The sequence below is a fragment of the Macaca fascicularis genome, chromosome 14 (genome assembly GCF_037993035.2).
Source record: "Macaca fascicularis isolate 582-1 chromosome 14, T2T-MFA8v1.1".
Taxonomy (NCBI): Eukaryota; Metazoa; Chordata; class Mammalia; order Primates; family Cercopithecidae; genus Macaca; species Macaca fascicularis.
In genome coordinates this window covers 11703329-11712571 of record NC_088388.1, presented here as the reverse complement: position 1 = coordinate 11712571, position 9243 = coordinate 11703329, and the positions used below count along the sequence as shown (strand labels likewise).

General features: G+C 47.0%; 1 pseudogene; it reads left to right on the top strand.

Moving 5' to 3' along the window:
* Positions 1–2888: 2888 nt before the first annotated feature.
* LOC102145940 (nucleophosmin-like) lies at positions 2889–3751 on the top strand (annotated as a pseudogene).
* The last annotated feature ends 5492 nt before the right edge of the window (positions 3752–9243 follow it).

Genomic DNA, 9243 nt, shown 5'->3' with positions numbered 1-9243 from the left:
ATAAGCCAATTCCCCCTAACAAATCCCCACATATATTTATACAGATATATAGTTATATATAATCTCCTGTTGGTTCTGTCTCTCTAGAGGACCCCAGCTAATACACCACTCCACACAGCTGTACAGTAATGGAGGTCTAAATGATAATCTTAGTAAAATGTTTGCTAACTACCTGCCATCTCTAATTAGCTACCCCGTTAGCTAGATCAAATAGCTAATCAACTAGCTAGACCAACATGCAAAGGAGAGAATCCTCCTCTCATTACACATACTTCTGGAAAGGCTAATAAATGTAGAAGAAAGAAAAGTGTCAATCGCCTAACTCAGGATCAGCAAACTTTCTGCAATGGGCCAGGAAGTAAATATATGAGGCTTTGTAGGCCACCATACTCTGTTCCAGCTACTCAACCCTGCCACTCTAGGGTGAAAGCAGCCGGAGGCATTATGTAACAAACAAATGAATGTCAACTAATAAGAAATAAGGGCCGGACACGGTGGCTCACACCTGTAATCCCAGCACTTCGGGAGGCTGAGGCGGTAGATCATGAGGTCAGGAGATTGAGACCATCCTGGCCAACATGGTGAAACCCCATCTCTACTAAATTACAAAAAATTATCTAGGCATGGTGGTGTACGCCTGTAGTCCCAGCTACTCAGGAGGCTAAGGCAGGGGAATCACTTGAATCCAGGAGGCGGAGATTGCAGTGAGCAGAGATCGCACCACTGTACTCCAGCCTGGCGACAAAGCGAGACTCCGTCTCCTCCACCCCTCCCCACAAAAAAAAGAAAGAAAACCCCTGCAGGGCAGCAAACAAGAGAGGAATTGCAATGCAGGAGACACAAATCTAGCAAGCAGCTAAATCACGTTCCCTCCAAGTGAGGTTGAGCAGGAGATTATAGAGGTTTACTGTAAATTTACACAAGTGGGATAATTTAGCATGGTCTATGATTAATGGTGATTGATTGACAGCTTCGAGTGTCTCTAGCAGATGACCAGCTTATGTTGGCACAGGTCTCTCCCCAGGAGATTTGTGATCAGGCCCAATATAAATAGGTTAAACTAAAAGTACCTGCTTCTTCAGGATGTTTACAGTTTGGCCCAGTTCCACAGGTGACATTCTGTCTGGGTGTATATAGGCCTGGGTCCAACTCTTCCTGCCCACCCAGCAACTTTTTAGATGCCTCTGACATAGCCATTTCCATCCTGGATTTCCTTCCATATGAATGTGTTTGTTTCCCAATAAGACTTTATTTCTGAACCCTGAAATTTGATTTCACATAATTTCCATGTGTCACAAAGTACTGTTCTTCTTTTGATTTTTTTAACCATTTAAAAATATAAAATCCATTCTTAGCTTTCAGAATGTATCAAACAAACAAATAACAAAAAAAAATGTAGGGCTGGAGTTGGCCCACAGGCCATGGTTTGTGAACCTCTGATCTAACTCACTAAAGATTGCCAGCGCAGGTAAGATTTACTAATTTTCACAAACCTTCAAGGATCAGATCATTTCCATGCCATTTTGACTGTTTCAGAGCACAGGTCAAACAACAATAGCTAACATTTATTGCGCGTTTAGTGTGTGTCAGGCAATGTGTTATGTTCGTTCTACCTACTATTTAAATAGTCCATGTTCCAGAATACCAAACTGAGACTCAGAAAGGGTGATTTGCCAAAGGTCACAAAGCTAGTAAATGAATGAAAGGATCAGGATTTGAACCTGGGTCCTCTGCCTCCGGAGCCCACACTGTTGCTTTGAGGGTATGAAGGCATCACATCTCTTCTGAGTTTTGAATCAAGTGAAAAACATGCCTGGGAGTAAAATATTACTTTTAATGGCAAAAACCGCAATTACTTTTGCACCAACCTAATAGCCATCACAAGATCTCAACATCAAGTTAGATTCTAGGCCAAAATGAACTTTGCGAACCACTGTGGCTCCATCTTCAGGCCTGCCCCACTGAGCTTAAAAACATTCAGAAGGGCCAGGCACAGTGACTCACGCCTGTAATCCCAGCGCTTACTTTGGGAGGCCAAGGTGGGCAGATCGCCTGAGGTCAGGAGTTTGAGACCAGCCTGGCCAACGTGGTGAAACCCCATTTCTACTAAAAATACAAAAATTATCTGGGCTTGGTGGAGGGCGCCTGTAATCCCAGCTACTCGGGAGGCTGAGGCAGGAGAATCACTTGAACCCGGGAAGCAAAGGTTGCAGTGAGCCGAGATCGTGCCACTGCACTCGAGCCTGGGCGACAGAGCGAAACTCCGTCTTAAAAAATAAATAAATAAATAATTTTACAGTGATAAAACTCAGTTTAAAATAATAAAGCAGAGGGCTGGGTGCGGTGGCTCACACCTGTAATCCCAGTACTTTGGGAGGCTGAGATGGGCGGATCACCTGAGGTCAGGAGTGTGAGACCAGCCTGACCAACATGGCAAAACCCTGTCTCTACTAAAAATACAAAAATTAGCTGGGCATGGTGACGGGCACCTGTAATCCAGCTACAGGCGCTGAGGTGCTGAGGCCTCCCAAAGTAGCTACAGGGAAGCTGAGGCAGAAGAATCACTTGAACCCAGGAGGTGGAGGTTGCAGTGAGCCAAGATCGTGCGCCACTGCACTCCAGCCTGGGTGTCAGAGCAAGATTCCATCTCAAAAAAAAAAGAATAAAGCAGAAAAGGAGAAGCAGTAAATGATCTAAATCTTCATCTAGCCAAGCAAGAAGTCAGTAAGTAATGTTAAATCGGGGAGTTATGGGTGTATACACTTATCCGTAAAAGATGTGGTGCAGCTTTTCCCTGGTGTGATTCCAACCTGCGCGGCTGTTCTCTTGAGCAGTGGTCATTTATCTCCATCCACCTTCTCTCCCACCTAAGTGCGTGCGGCCACCCAATGGAAGATGCCATGGACATGGACATGAGCCCCCTGAGACCCCGGAACTATCTTTTTGGTTGTGAACTAAAGGCCGACAAAGATGATCACTTTAAGGTGGATAATGATGAAAATAAGCACCAGTTATCTTTAAGAACGGTCAGTTGAGGGGCTGGTGCGAAGGATGAATTGCACATTGTTGAAGCACAGGCAATGAATTACGAAGGCAGTCCAACTAAAGTAACACTGGCAACTTTGAAAATGTCTGTACAGCCAATGGTTTCCCCTGGGGGCTTTGAAATAACACCACCAGTGTCTTCTGGTTGAAGTGTGGTTCAGGGCCAGTGCATATTAGTGGACAGCACTTAGTAGCTGTGGAGGAAGATGCAAGAGAAGATGAAGAGGAGGGGGATGTGAAACTCTTAAGTATATCTGGAAAGCGATCGGCCCCTGGAGGTGGTAGCAAGGTTCCACAGAAAAAAGTAAAACTTGCTGCTGATGAAGATGATGATGATGATGAAGATGATGATGATGATTTTGATGATGCGGAAACTAAAGAAAAAGTGCCAGTGAAGGAATCTATATGAGATACTCCGGCCAAAAATGCACAAAATTCAAATCGGAATGGAAAAGACTCAAAACCATCGTCAACAACAAGATCAAAAGGACAAGAATCCTTCAAAAAACAGGAAAAAAAACTCCTAAAACACAAAAAGGACCTAGTTCTGTAGAAGACGTTAAAGCAAACACATAAGCAAGTATAGAAAAAGGTGGTTCTCTTCCCAAAGTGGAAGCCAAGTTCATCAATTATGTTGAAGAACTGCTTCTGGATGACTGACCAGGAGGCTATTCAAGATCTCTGGCAGTGGAGGAAGTCTCTTTAAGAAAATAGTCTAAACAGTTTGTTAAAAATTTTCCATCTTATTTCTTTTTGGTAACAGTAGATATCTGGCTGTCCTTTTTATAATGCAGAGTGAGAACTTTCCCTACCATGTTTGATAAATGTCGTCCAGGTTCCATCGCCAAGAATGTGCTGTCGAAAATGTCTGTTTAGTTTTTAAAGATGGAACTCCACCCTTTGCTTGGTTTTAAGTAGGTATGGAATATTATGATAGGACATAGTAGTAGCTGTGGTCAGACATGGAAATGGTGGGGAGACAAAAACATACATGTGAAATAAAATTCAGTATTTTAATAAAGTTAAAAAAGAGAGAGAGAGATGTGGTACAGTCTCCCAGAAGATATAACCAAAAGTTGTAAAGTGGCTGTCCCTGGGTAGAAATGCCAGCGTTGGGAGGTGGGGAAGTGGGGAGTGGTGAGGGGGAAAAGAAGAAGACTATACCTTTAATTTTAAATTATTTTGTGCCATTTCATTTTTTAACTATATGCAATGGAATAAAATTATGTGCTTTTCCTCTTTCCTGTATTTCTCTTCATATCATGACTCTCCTCCCAATGAGACTTCCAGACTTCAGTTTTGTGTGTGTGTGTGGTTTTTTTGTTTTGTTTTGTTTTGTTTTTGAGACAGGGTCCAACTCTGTCACCCAGGTTGGAGTCCAGTGGTGTGATCTCAGCTCACGCAACCTCTACCTCCCAGGCTCAAGCAATCCTCCCACCTCAGCCTCCTGAATAGCTGGAATTACAGGCGTAGGCCACCATGTCTGGCTAATTTTTTTTTGAATTTTTGGTAGAGACGGGGTTTTGCCATGTTGCCCAGGCTGGTTTTGAACTCCTGAGGTCAGGAAATCCACCTGCCTCCGCTTCCCAAAGTGCTGGGATTACAGGCGTGGACCACTATGCCCAGCCATGGATTTTGAGTTTAAAAGAGACAGCCCAGATATAAATCAAAATATTTATAGGAATCCAAATTCAAGCACCCATACATGCCCCATCCTAATGAAACAGGAAAAGTTCCTTATCCCCCTCGCAGGGCATGCAACAGGGGGAGTGGCTCGCTTCTTCAGTGCCCCACGGCTCAAACCTCTAGGGAAGCATGCAGATGGGCAGGTTGTGTGGCTCCGACCCCTCGGCAGCACCTGCGGGTGAATGCTGACAACTCCTGAAGCCCCAGTGGGCGTGTGTTACAGGGTGCTCTTTTAGCTTTGCCATCCACAGGCAGCTTGTGTTAATCAGCTCTATTAGACCTTCTGCCTTATCACAAGGACAGAGGGCTTTCTGTATCCCGGGGTTCCTGCCTTGGTGTACCAGAAGAATTGGATCACACGTGGGCTTGGAGAATGAGTGCAAGGTTTTTTATTGAGGAGTAGCTCTCAGTGAGGTAGATGGCGAGGCCAGAAGGGGGATGGGGTGGAAAGGTGATTGGTTCCCGCTCCCCCCCCCCCCCCCCGCCCCGGCTGCCCAGTGGCCAGGCTCTCCTCTAACTGCCCCAGGCAAACTCCACCATTGTTCCACCGCTCCATGGCCTGCTGGCATCTGTTGGTGCCTGTCAGTGTGCTCTTCCACCGATGTGCTCCTCTCGACGTCCAGCCACTTGTGTTCCTGCCCCCTAGGGTCTTGAGGTGTTTTTTTGTTTTGTTTGGTTTGGTTTGGTTTGGTTTGGTTTGGTTTGGTTTGGTTTGGTTTGGTTTGGTTTGTCTTTGAGACAGAGTCTCACTCTGTCACCCAGGTTGGAGTGCATTGCTGCCATCTCGGCTCACTGCAACCTCCGCCTCCCAGGTTCAAGCGTCCTCCTGCCTCAGCCTCCTGAATAGGTGGGATTACAGGCACACACCACCACTCCCGGCTAATTTTTTGTATTTTTAATAGAGACACTGTGTTAGCCAGGATGGTCTCGATCTCCTGACCTCGTGATCCGCCCGCCTCGGCCTCCCAAAGTGCTGGGATTTCAGACGTGAACCAGCCACCACACCTGGCTGGGTCTCGGGGTTTTTATATGCACAGGATGGGGGTGTGGTGGGCCAGAGTGGTCTTGGAAAATGCAACATTCTAGCCCGAAGGCAGGAGTGCCTGTCCTCACCTAGGTCCATGGGCACAGGCTGGGGGTGGAGCCCTAGAAAGGGACCATGCCCTTCTCTACCCAGCACTTCCCTGCCCCCATCCCATATCACTAACTGAATTACAACTCTCTGGTCAGAGGGGAGGAGAAGAAAGTTAGAAAGAAGTGCTATTGCACAAAATGCTGATGTGGGCCTCCTAAAAACAGCCTCACGCCCCGTTCCTGAACAAATTCATGAGTTCTAGATCTCCTAAATAAATTCAGGGATCTCAGAGTTGAAAGGTACGTGTCCCGCTTCTTGTTTGAAAGCCCTGGAAGGCAGCAAGCTCAAGATACTTTTACACATTCTAGAATTTGGAGGGAGCCTCACAGATTCGCATCCTGCCCCCAGTGGGGTCAGCCAAAAGCCTTTTCCTCATGTAGCTGAGACTGGCGGGGATGGGAAGTTGCTAGGCAGTAAGAACGTAGTAAAGGCAGCCTGCCGGTTCCCCAGTGGACCTTCAGAAAATGTTAGTTGTGGCCAGGTGTAGTGGCTTACACCTGTAATCCCAGCACTTTGGGAGGCCAAGATGGGCAAATCACTTGAGGTCAGGAGTTTGAGACCAGCCTAGCCAAGATGCTTAAATCTCATTTCTACTAAAAATACAAAAATTAGCTGGGTGTGGTGGTGCATGCCTGTAATCTCAGATACTCGGGTGGCTGAGGCAGGAGAATCATGTCGGAGCCTCGGGAGATGGAGATTATAGTCAGCCAAGATCACACCACTATACTCCAGCCTGGGCAACAGAGTGAGACTCCGTCTCAAAGAAGAAAGAAAAGAGAGAGAGAGAGAGAGAGAGAGAGAGAGAGAGAGAGAGAGAATGAAAGGGAAGGAAAGGAAGGAAAGGAAAGGAAGGAAATGTTACTTGCTTCTTTCTTTCTGTCTTCTCTTCCTCCCTCCCTCCCACCCCCATTCCTTCTTCATCAGTCTCTCTAACATGCCTCCTTCATTTCTGACCCAGACCCTCCCTGCTCAGTCCTCCTTTTCTGGTCTCATCTCCTCTCCCCAACTCTGGCATTCCCTAACGCAAGCCTCCTCCTCCTCCTAGAACATCCAGAGCCACTGTGGTTAGAAGCACCTCCTCGGGACTCTAGTCAACCTCCCTAGTCAACCTCACACAAATGGGTTACCCCTCCCTTTAAAATCCCTCTAAAATGATAGTAAACAATCTTAAAAAGAATACTACCCACAAAGACAGGAAGAATGGGAGAGATGACAATGGCAGGTGAAAGAGATCACTTTGGAAGATGAATAACAAATGGCAGATTAAAGGAAGTTATAATCTACTCGAGAGGTGAATCCATTTGTTCTGGAGAATGCTTGAGAGACTCAGTGCCTAGACACACAGGAATCTCAAAGATGGGGAGGCAGGCGTGGCAGGTGTTCCCAGCTGTCTATCCAATAGCCTGTCACCCTTCCTTCTTGCCAAGAGACCTTGATTTTATCCAGGGCCATGATGTACTCTGCTGAAATAAAAACTCATTCCCCAGACTCTCTTGCCACTAGAGGCAGCCCCTCAATCCAGTTCTGGCCAAGGAAAGTCCACTTGGAGGACTTCCAGGAAAGCTAAAGAGTTTTCCTGAATTAAAGGAGCAAAGGGGAGCAAGCAAAAGCCTTCTTCCCTCTGCCTTTCCGCATTCCTCCTGCCCCAATAGTGATCAAAGTACCTAGCAGTGCCACAAGTGTGAAAGCCACACTCCGAAGGGAAAGAGAAGGAGATGGGACATCTGTGTCACCTTGGAGCTGCTGCATCAGCCTGGGCAGCAACCACTAGATTTCTTGTTGTTGTTGTTATTTTCTTTTTTTTTTTTTTTTTGAGACGGAGTCTTGCTCTGTCACCCAGGCTGGAGTGCAGTGGCCGGATCTCAGCTCACTGCAAGCTCCTCCTCTCGGGTTCACGCCATTCTCCTGCCTCAGCCTCCCGAGTAGCTGGGACTACAGGCACCCGCCACTTCGCCCGGCTAGTTTTTTGTATTTTTTAGTAGAGACGGGGTTTCACCGTATTAGCCAGGATGGTCTCGATCTCCTGACCTCGTGATCCGCCCGTCTCGGCCTCCCAAAGTGCTGGGATTACAGGCTTGAGCCACCGCGCCCGGCCGTTGTTGTTATTTTCAAATTATCTGGTTAAACCACTGTGGTCACATTTTGTCAGGGACAGTTGAATACAATCCTTAATCCATAAAATGGTTGTTGCTGGAACATCGTCTACAGAGGAGTTAGCCAGGTTCCTTCTCCTATCCCACAGAGTCAGACAAAAAGATGCTTCCTCCTTCCTCCTCAAAGACCAGAAGGTTATTTTCTAGAGAATTTATCTAAGAGACTTTGCACTGGGACAGGGAATATGAAGCCCATCAGAGAAGTAGATATAGGCATGAGGCTGAGATGGGAGGATCAAATGGAAACCAACACTCTACCCGCCTGGGCCACCAGCCGCCTTCCCCAGCCTCGACAGATTCTTGCATTCCAGATCCATCAGGAAAAACAGTAGCGATGGGGTTTGAGTTAGGGCTGGGCATAGGGTAGGGTTCAGGTTCCTATAAATAGCTGAACCCAAATGATGGTGAGCTGTGTTACGATGACACAAGCAGGCTCACAAACGAGACACGTGCTAAAATAATCCTCTTCCAAGAGGTGAGTGTGGTAGACAGAATAATGGCCCTCAAAGGTGTCACATCCGCATCTCCACCTGTGAACATTCCTCACGTGGCAAAAGGGACTTTGCAGATGAGAATACAAATTGTAAGAAAGGGAGACTATCCTGGACTATCTGGGTGGACCCAATGTCATCCCTAGGGACTTCCTTTAAGAAGGAGGCAGAGGCCGGGCACGGTGGCTCAAGCCTGTAATCCCAGCACTTTGGGAAGCCGAGACGGGCGGATCACGAGGTCAGGAGATCGAGACCATCCTGGCTAACACGGTGAAACCCCGTCTCTACTAAAAAAATACAAAAAACTAGCTGGGCGTGGTGGCGGGCGCCTGTAGTCCCAGCTACTTGGGAGGCTGAGGCAGGAGAACGGCGTAAACCCGGGAGGCGGAGCTTGCAGAGAGCTGAGATCCCCAGCCTGGGAGACAGAGCCAGACTCTGTCTCAAAAAAAAAAAAGAAGGAGGCAGGACAGTCAGAGTCTGAGAAGAAAATCGTGATTATGGTGACAGAGAGAGAAGTGACACAGCAGCAGAAACAGAGGCCAGAGGGAGAGAGAGTTAAAGATGCTAGGCTGCTGGCTTTGGCAATGGAGGACGAGGCCATGAGCCAAGGATACAGGCAGCTTGTAGAATCAGGAAAAGACGGATTCTCTTCTGGAGCTTCCCCAAGGGATTCAAGCCTGCAGACTCAGTTTGAATTTCTGATCACCAGAACTGTAAGATAATGTGTGTTGTT